The following is a 10,724-nucleotide window of genomic DNA, read 5'->3' as shown; positions in this document are numbered from 1 at the left end:
TACCTGAAATAAGATAATAAACATAAGAATCATCTTATTTTAATTTTGTATCCAGATATATGTCTATACACATATGCAAATTGCACTTTAAAAGGAAATAATAATATACATTACTATATAACAATAGATATCAATATATCAATAATCATTTATAATATGAGAGAAATCCCTAGAAATTCAGGCTGTTTTTGGACAAAAATGTACTTCCATAGTAGGGAAAAAATACTTGCAAGAGCCAATGGTGACTCCAAAGTCAGCCTGGTTACAAACTCATACTCAATCTCATACAGACTCTGAGGCAGTGAACGAATTATGACAGAATTTTTCACTTTTGGGTGAACTGTTCCTTTAATGAAAATTATAATAATATTTTGCTGGGATCGGTCTATGATTGCAAATTGGTTGTCTCTAAATACACTATATACAGATGGTGTTTAAAAAAATCATCGAAATTGACTTTAATTCTCAGTAGGTTTCCTGTGTGTTAAGGCACATGACTTCAACATGCTGAGAAGCTTTAGCAGCCTTCAGTGCGCTCAAAGCAATGCCATTGTATTGAAGTTGTTCTATAAGGCACTGGGGAAGGAATGTTCTATCCCTGTGCCACTGGCAATGCTTGAAACAGTTTTAAACTTGTCAAATCTTCATCCTCCTTTGGCTCTCTCTGAAACAGAGTTCAATCTAAGAGAGAAAATATTTGCAAATAATCATAGTGGGTTACCTATTCATTCATATTTCAAAAACAATTGTTAGACTGGTCAAAAGTAAATGAACTTTAACAAAAATGTTGGGATAGTCAACTAACTGAAGTGTGAAGATAATTTAAAGCACATGGAAAGCAAACTAAAATGGAAACTGGAAATATAAATAATATGTAAATAATACTAAAAACAACACGGGCACAGAAGAAATGTAATACATGACTAATATAAATGAACAATACCCTCCAAAAATACATAAAGACAAAAATGTGAATAAATAAATAAAATGTTTTATAGATAAATAAATAATCATTATACCAGGATTAAAATGATTATGTTTGTTTAGATGAAATATATGACAACAATGGCAGTTTTAAATTGATCAAACATTTGATTGAGTAATTGCATTTATATCCTGGGTCACTTGTCTCCATGAATATACTGTATGCTATATCCTCAAGTCCTCTGTAGTTGAAGTAAACAGGCTAATAACCACAGATTTCTCTCTTTGTAGGAGCGTATCTGGTTCTCTACCTCATCCTTAAGCTGCTGCTGATAGGGATTCCCCTCTTCTTTCTGGAGCTAGCAGTGGGCCAGCGCATCCGCAGAGGAAGTATTGGGGTGTGGAACTACATCAGCCCACGTCTGGGTGGCATCGGCTTCGCCAGCTGTTTGCAACATCAGTGCTTTCATGAGTATACTTCAAGTGCAGTAAAGCTGATACTGTTTTTGCCTCAAAAATAAGGCAACTAATTAAGCCCTTCAAAGGTTGATGGTATAGCCCAGATATTTGACTGCATCTCTGTTACTGCAGGTGTGCTTTTTTGTGGCTCTTTTTACTACAATGTCATCATTGGCTGGAGTCTCTTTCTACTTCTCACAGTCCTTCCAGCAGCCTCTTCCTTGGCAATGAGTGTCCGCTGGTCAAAACAAAACTAATACATGTAAGACAACTTAAATAATAACAGAAAATGCATTCATTTAGACATAAACAACTTTTCTGAAGAATCTTATGATGCCATACACAAGATTGACGCTTCATGTTGTTGTTTAGATGTCGAACCAGAGTGTGAGAAAGTTCAGCCACTACATACTACTGGTATCGCGGCCCCTGGACATCTCTGACTCCATCTCTGATAGTGGAGGACTTAACTGGAGGATGACTTTGTGCCTGTTGGCTGCTTGGACCATGGTGTGTCTTGCAATGACTGGGGGTATCCAGTCATCTGGAAAGGTAAGAAAAGTGTTTTGTATTTTGTTCTAGAGAAATCTGCCTTCAGTCACACGCTAAAAGTCAGCCAAGACCTCAAGGCGGATGTGTTAAAAGCCACACAGAAAGAAACACTGACCTTCAGACTGATCCTTGCTATGTCAATGAGAACCATTGGCTTCTCATGTGATCTTTGCCTGAGTAATGTTGTGAAACGTGATGCATTTCATATACAGATAAGACCATATGTGGTATTCTAGCATCTGTGTGCTTTTGACTCAGTTCACTTTAGCTGATGGTTTTTTTCAAATTATGTAAGTATTGAAGCATTCTTAAAGGATTAGATCACACAAAAATGGAAATTTGCTTAAAATTTGCACACCTCGACCATCCAAGATGTAGATGAGTTTGCTTTTTCATCTGAACACATTTTAAGAAATTTAGCATCAAACTTTCTCACCAATGGATCCTCTGCAGTGAATGGATGCCATCCGACTGAGGGTCCAAACAGCTAATAAAAGTATCATATTAATCGAAAAGGTATCCACACAACATAAATCCACACTTAACATTTTGTGAATTGAGTTTGTAGAAACAAATCCATCTATGGTAATGCTAAACATTAAATGATAATATTCTACAAAACCTTTTTCAAATCTCGTATAGCTGGAGAGTGAGAAAACAACAAAATTAGTACAGCACAAATGGATACAAACCAAAAACACTATGAAATTAGCACAACACAATGGACACAAGTTGCAATATAGGGAAATTAGTAAAACATAGCAGAAACAAGCCAAAACAAAAGCCACAACTAAACAGAAACAAGTCGCAACACAACAACATTAGCACAACACAACAAAATTAGCATCAGAAACAAGTTGCAACACAACAAAAATTAGTACAACACAATGGAAAAGAAGTCATAAAACACCAAAACTGGTTCTCTGCGTTGTGTTTGTGGCAATATCACCGTGTCATGAAGATTTAGTTGTGTTGTGCACTACTGGACCACCATACTTTTTTTTAAGTGCACATGTAAAAAGAAAACATAAAGTGGCTCCGCAACTACATAAAAATGTGTTAAAGTAGTGCACTAAAATTGATGTTTCTCTGATGGATAATAAAGGTTTTTGATAAACAGTTAATCTATTTCCAGCTAAATGGACAACAGATGGATTCCTGCTGTTTAAGCATGGCCCCTCAGTCAATAAGGACAATTTTGTATAGGATATAGTATATTATAATCTGCAAGGGATAAGGACAGTCTTTGAAGCTTAATCTGGGATTTACCTCACAAAGGAATACCACACAATCACAGAAGACTTATTTTATGAAGAACAAAAAAATATACTCAAAGTTCTATTCTTTTTGTCATTTTGTGTGCACAAATAGCATGGCAATGCTGGTCGCCATGGATTTGTGTCCACTCATTCACAGTTCTGTGGCACTGCACTTAAATAACCATACTCAGCTACAATTATTGGTGACTGAGGATACTGTACTGTAGAATTAAAGCTGTGTCTGCAGGAAGAGGGCTTGATTGGTTTAATGGATCTTTGTAAAACCTTCATGATGCTTCATTTTTGGAAAGCCACAGAGAATGTGTCTTTTAATCTTCATAGCTGTGGGAAACGTTTAACTTCAAGCTTTGTTCTTACTTTTAAGGCAGGTCCACCCTTGATGAATCAGAGATGAGTCAGTAGCCTTTTCAGTATTATGGTCATACAGTACAAGCAAGATCAAAGGAAGCCAGTAATGTCAATCATCAATCTAATTATTTCTCTTTAAAAAGTGCTTTTCGACTTAAATTAGTTTGTTAAACTAACATTAATATGTGAGTACCATATTACATATCTGAGCACGACTTTAGAAATACCAAATTCATGGGTTCGATTCCCAAGGAATGCATAAACTGATCAAATACAATGTAAATCACTCATGTAAATAAAAATGTCTCGCAAATGCATAAATGTTAGTGTAGAACAGCATTTACTGTGTCACTGTACACCTGATCTGTCCATTCTTGTATAAGGTTTTATGATCAACTAAATTATGATTGTTTTAGTGCAAAAACCTTTGGCATACTTTGAGATTCTCAATAAAAAAAAAAACTGATAATATGAAACCATTTAAAATGTGTCCTTAAAATAAATTATACACAGGCTTTAAGGATTGCTTAGTTAATAAGTGCTGACATTATAATTCTTGCTGAATAGAAAATTAGGAAATTATTTTTGGGGTGTGACTGTATGACTTTAGTAAACTCTAAACAGAAAAGCAAGCATTTGCAGTACTTCTGGACTCTCGGTCACACCTGGTTTATTGTAGTATATTCATTTATTCATGTAGCAGAGGCTTTAATCCAAAGTGACATTATTAGTTTAGTATTCTGTGTACATTTGTTATCTGTATACTAAGTAATTTAATAATATTTTTCATCTAAAATTTAGTTTTAGAAATGTTTTTTGTCTTTAATTTGTCTGTTTTGTTATTATAATTTAATAACAGATCGTTTTAGAAATATGCTTCAGTCTGATCAGATTTCAGAAGTAGTTTTTTAGTCATCTGGGATGCAACATACATCATACATAAAGCACATAGTGTCTGCAGCTGTTTCTAAATTCACTCATTTGTATTCACATGTGGCATTCAGGCTAGGTAGTCAGCTAATAGATGGCTTAACTACACCATCTGGCTCCAAAAAAGCTTTCTTCATTAAGAGTCCTTCAAAATGAGCTGTGTATAGTGATAAAATATTTGTTTTCTCTACACTGTTCGAAGAAATGGATCTGATTACTTTCTTTTTCAAAATGATAGACTGCAAAGGTGTAAAAATATGTAACACATCATCTGAAGGTTTGAAAAACAAATCACAGGTGAAAACTCCATGCGCTTTCATGCATAACTAGATGCACATTTAGTCAGCAAAGTCAGCAAGTGAGAGCACCTTTCTGCCACCTATATGCAGAGAATGATTTTACAGTTAAAGAAACAGTAATACAGAGAAAAAAACACGTAAATGAATGATATTGCAGACATTTTCTGATATTCTGTTTGGTTATGTCTAATTGCAGGTGATGTACTTCAGCTCTCTATTCCCTGTATGTTGTGCTTATTTGTTTCCCTGGCCCGTGCTTTCCTGCTCAAGGGTTCTGTTGATGGTATCATCCACATGTTTACACCAAAGGTAAGACCCTAAAGAACACGATCTGTGTATGTGAGAGCAGATGACACATTACAACAATGGTTAGACCAATTTACTCTACATGCTCTGGTTCATACAGCAGCAATTAATCCACTTTATTCAGAATTATGGTAATCATCCATTACTAATTCCCATGTGTATCCGTCGTCTCAGTCCGGTGGAGACCAGTAGATGTATCTATGGAAACAATACCCCAGCCAGATATCCCAGCATGCATTTGTGATGTGACTCGACAGAAGTGAATTAACTCTTCCATCAGCACAGACTGAAACGCAGCAGACCGTCTTGTTGTGCCAGCTATTTGACACAATACACAAGACATGGTCACATTTCTCCTCAGTGCTAGAAGCTATCAATGCGTCCCTTGTTGTGCTATGTGTCGCTTCAAAGTCTTATCAGTGGGTGGTTTGTGTAACACACAATTAAATGATAGTATGCAGCCTCTGCTTTGGAATAGTTCCGCTATTGAATTAAAAACAACGCTAATTTGAACAGAGCTGTCTGTGGCTGAAGTGTGGAGAGAAAAGAGATCAGGATTTGTTAATTAAATGTTTTGAATTTGTCTTATTATATAAAATCCCACGTTTAAGAAGATTGTGAAGCTGATACATTTCGCATGTCAATGCATCCAGTCGAGCAAGCGACACATAATAAACTGAAGTATCTTTTTACAGCTGGAAATCATGCTTGAACCCAAAGTGTGGCGTGAGGCTGCCACGCAGGTCTTTTTTGCTCTGGGACTTGGATTCGTGGCGTTATCGCTTTCTCCAGCTACAACAAGCGAGACAACAACTGCCATTTCGACGCCGTGCTGGTCTCCTTCATCAACTTCTTTACCTCAGTGTTGGCCACCCTGGTTGTGTTCGCCAGCTGGGCTTCAAAGCTAACATCATGAATGCCAAATGTGTGGAAATGTAAGTGGAAGACAAATGAACCATAAGAAGCGGTTATATGTTCAGAATAAAAACACACTCGCATTTCATAAACCGCACACAGACCGAATGACCTGTAGTTGACTTTCTCGTTTTAATGTACCGTAGGAACACGAAGAAGATCGTTGGTTTCTTGGAAAAGAAATCAATCCAAGTTTGATCCCACACCATATTAACTTCAGTAATGTAAGCCCTGATGACTACCAGCAAATGACCAACATTATCCGGGGCGTGATGGAAAACGACTACCCACGCCTAGGTTTAGATAGCTGCGACATCAAAGAGGAGCTGAACAAGGTGAGGAGGAGCTTAAAGTGAACAGATACACCTCGGGGAAACCTAAGAGACAACCGATATACACAAACTTTCCATGGAACACAACCCTGGCAGCTACGCTCTCACTCCAGTCATTTGTTTTGAAAGTTAAAACAACACAAAAGAGCACTATATACGTCAACGTGTGTTTTAAAACTCATAATCCATGGTCATTTTTTATTTGACATGGTTTTGAAAAGATTTTATTTAAAGATTTTAAATAAATGCTGTTTTGAACTTTCTATTCATCAAAGAATACTTAAAAATAATAAGCAGTAGACTGTTTTATGCATAATAATAAATGCTTCTTGAACACAAAATCATATTAGAATGATTTTGAAGAATCATGTTATGGGTCACTTAAGATTGGAGTTAATGTGTGTGTGTGTGTGTGTGTGTGTGTGTGTGTGTGTGTGTGTGTGTGTGTGTGTGTGTGTAGACATAGCACATTGTAGAAAAAAACATTAAAAAAACATTTTTTGACCACAATAAGGTAAACTGGAGAGGTACTAGTTTAGTGAAGAAGGCACAGAGGTTTTCTGCTGTGCTGTTATAGAAAGAGGTGTGTGGGTGATCAAGAGACACCGCATGATGAAACAAGCGGAAATATATGCTGTGTGCGATGCCATAATGAGATGAACCACATGCACACAAGAACAGTCACAGTCTTTTCCTTCATACAGTCACTTTACTCCTGCTGCTTTGATGTTTTCTTTCACTTTCATTTTTTTTTTGGTTTTGAGGTAAACGCTTACACTAAAACCAGCAAAACTCTTAACAGTACAGAATCAACAGATGTTTGTACGTCATTGCTATAGAAGCAAACACAATTTCACGTTTTGGCATTTAAACATCACAATTTAAATGATTAAGTAAATGTCAGTTTCTCTAAATATATATGTGATGTTTGCCAGCGCAAAACAAGTCCAAGCCTCGCCCTCCACCAGATTTTTACTAATCAGACGTCATCTTTGTATTCATATTTGCTTTTACATGTTTTTGAATGCATTCTAAAATCGTACCTGTATTTTGTTCTCACAGGCTGTGCAGGGCACAGGCTTGGCCTTCATCGCTTCACTGAAGCCATGACCCATTTCCCAGCCTCACCCTTTTGGTCCGTCATGTTCTTCCTAATGTTGGTCAATCTAGGGCTGGGCAGCATGTTTGGCACTATCCAGGGCATCCTCACACCCATTGTGGATACCTTCAAAGTACGAAAGGAATACCTCACAGGTCAGCCAAAGCCAAAACGTCTTAACTCTGCTCTATGGAGAAAAGGCGGCATCCTTTAATTCATATGTGCTTACATTTCAGAATATATATATAGTTTATAATCTGCATCACAAACATTATTTCTCACTGCTTTCTTTACAGTTGGTTGCTGTGTACTTGCCTTCTGTATTGGTTTAATATTTGTCCAGCGATCTGGGAACTACTTTGTAGCCATGTTTGATGACTATTCTGCTACTCTGCCTCTCCTTATCGTTGTTCTTCTGGAGAACATTGCTGTGGCCTGGGTCTATGGCACCGACAAGTACGTAACGCACTCTTCCTGTTAATAGAGAGAGCTTACAGCACCCTCTTGTGACAAGAGCTTAACATTGCTATGAATATTATTTTCTTTCTACCCTAATTGAATTCAATTTATGATAATGTGGCAACCAAATAAATAAATTACTGAATAACTTCTAATTAAATTACCCTTTAAAAAAGGAATTACAAAACCCTATAGACTGCTTTTACAACACAATTAATCGACAAAACTCTGATAAAATCATCTTGACTGAAACTATAAAAATATTTTGAGAAAAAAATATATAAATTATATGTATTTTTATATTTTAAACGTTTTATTTTTTGTAAACTTAAAACGTGTTAACTTTAAATACTTGAAACTATTTAAGATAAGTAAAACAAATGTTTAAAAAGTACATTTAAACTCAACACACATATATATAAAATTAATCATGAAAATAAATTTACACAAAAACAAATATAAAAATAAAATATATATATATATATTTTTTACAAAAGTTGAAAACTTACATTAAATGTTAAATATTATATATAGTTACATTGCATACAAAATAAATGGAAAAAAAAGGCCAATCACAATAAATATTTTCAAAAGCTTGATACGATCAACAAATTACAAAACAAGCTCAGTTCTGAAATAAGCAGCAACTCTAATGTAATTTGCAGTGACTGTAGCATTGATGCATCTCTGTCTCCTGTGGGTTCATCCAGGTTCTTTGAGGATCTAAAGGATATGCTTGGTTTTACTCCATACCGATATTATTACTATATGTGGAAGTTTATCACTCCAGTGCTGCTGCTGGGTCTTCTGGCCGCAAGCATCATTCAGCTGGGACTGTCGCCACCAAGCTACAGTGCATGGAACCAGCAACTGGTGGGTAATCTCCAATAAAGCTTTGAGAAAAGAGGCTAATATGTGATTTAAAAGCTTAAAACTTTGGATACAATAATAGTGCTGTCAAATGATTAATCGCATCCAAAATAAAGATTTTTCTCTACATAATACATTTGTGTATATTTATTATATGTGTGTGTATATATATATATATACACACACAAACTTATATTTTGCATGTATATAATAAAAATATGTTGTTTGTATATTAAACATTTACATATACTATCAAATATAACAAAATATATGTGCAATTAAGTGTAAATGCTTTCAAAATATATACTCTCTATGTGTCTTAATATATACATAATAAATGAACACAACACAAACACGTTATGTGAAGAAAATGTCTATTTTGGATACGATTTTTCATTTGATAGCACTTTATCTGAAACATGATTTAGCTCAAAATATGGCCATCATTTTCAGACTTTTTGTAGATTATTTTAGGTGTTTTATTTTTTGTAAACATTTCATTCATTTATCACATTTTGGGTGAATGATTCCTTTAAGCTCTGGTCAGTTCTAAGGCCTTCAATCCACAGTTTTACCCGAGGATTATAGTGGCATCATTCCTTTGCCAGAATAATCCAATTGCAGTGTCTGTTCTCAGGCTCAAGAACAGTCTCTGAGCTATCCGCCCTGGGGCCTGGCTGTCTGCATCTCACTGGTGGTCACCGCCATCCTCCCCGTGCCTGTGGTTTTCATTCTGCGCTGTCTGAACATCATCGATGAAAACGCAGGAGGCCTGTCGACCGTCTCCTATAAAAAGGGCCGCATTATAAAAGACACGGCTTGCAGGAACAGAGAAGAGGACGAAGACGACGCAAGTCTTCTCAATGCGAAGACGCCGAGCGAAGCCCCTTCACCCATGCCAGCCAATTACCGGAAGCAAAGCGGACCTGCTCCCGGCGCAGACGTCATGCTCAACGGTAGCTGCAGCACTGGATACGTAATGCCGAATATTACAGACATTCCGGACATGCCCGAATCCGATTTGTGAGGACCTGATCAGCCTCATCTGTAACTGTGAGGACCAGACTCATTTCACTTGCCCCGTTAGAACCTCTTCATCAAGTTCCAGACCTTGTCGATCACTGAGTGAAACAAACAGCATCTTCTAACGGCCATCTTCATCTCACACTGGTCCGGTACAAAAGTTTCAACATTTCTAATTGTATTATATCCGTAGCTAGCACTAACGCCCCCTAACCCCCATCCCAACCCATTGCCCCAACTGTTGCACGCACTTGCCCCCCTCCCCCGTAGGGGCCTGTAGACCCCTGGTTTATGCTCTACTGTAGAATGGCTATTTGTACAAACAGATTATGTTGCAAGTCAGGGCAGTTACTGTCCACAAAAATCGAGATTAGAAGCAGCTTAGCAGCTTTGGAAAAGTCTAGAATGTAAATGTATGCGTAAAACTTGGAAAACATGCAATACTTTTCTTTTGGATGTAGTTTTAATCATTGTACATCGGTGTATGGATTGCATTTAATACAACCCTAACTCATTGTTCGAAAATGTGTGCCTAATTCATTCTAAAAATGTTAATAGAATACAAGGCGTGAATGTTGTACATTTAAGGTATTCTGTAAATATATTATGAATAAATTTATTCAGATATAGTTTGGAATACAGATCATGTTTTTGGTAAGAAGTGCTTAAAGATCCAGTACGCTGACTTTTTTTTGTTTGTATGTTCTTGCTGATGTGCTATCATTGTAAAGAAGTCTTAAGACTTCTCCTCTTCTTGTAAATATTTTTTCATGAATTTGCTCAATGACGCAGTATTTCCTTTCTCAATATTGAGATTAAAAGATCAAAGGATTCAGACATGCTGTGGCCTATTACTACTTTGTTGCACTCCACAATAACCTGACCTGAAATAAATGAGAATTTAAAAAGATAGCACATGGAAAAATAT

The 10,724-nt window shown here is 36.4% G+C and overlaps 1 pseudogene; it reads left to right on the top strand.

Annotated features, from left to right (window-relative positions):
* LOC122362776 overlaps positions 1-10,557 on the top strand; it is a 13,165-nt pseudogene extending 2,608 nt beyond the window's left edge.
* The last annotated feature ends 167 nt before the right edge of the window (positions 10,558-10,724 follow it).

The sequence above is a fragment of the Puntigrus tetrazona genome, chromosome 18, assembly GCF_018831695.1.
Source record: "Puntigrus tetrazona isolate hp1 chromosome 18, ASM1883169v1, whole genome shotgun sequence".
Taxonomy (NCBI): domain Eukaryota; kingdom Metazoa; phylum Chordata; class Actinopteri; order Cypriniformes; family Cyprinidae; genus Puntigrus; species Puntigrus tetrazona.
This window is presented reverse-complemented; position numbering and strand designations above follow the sequence as displayed.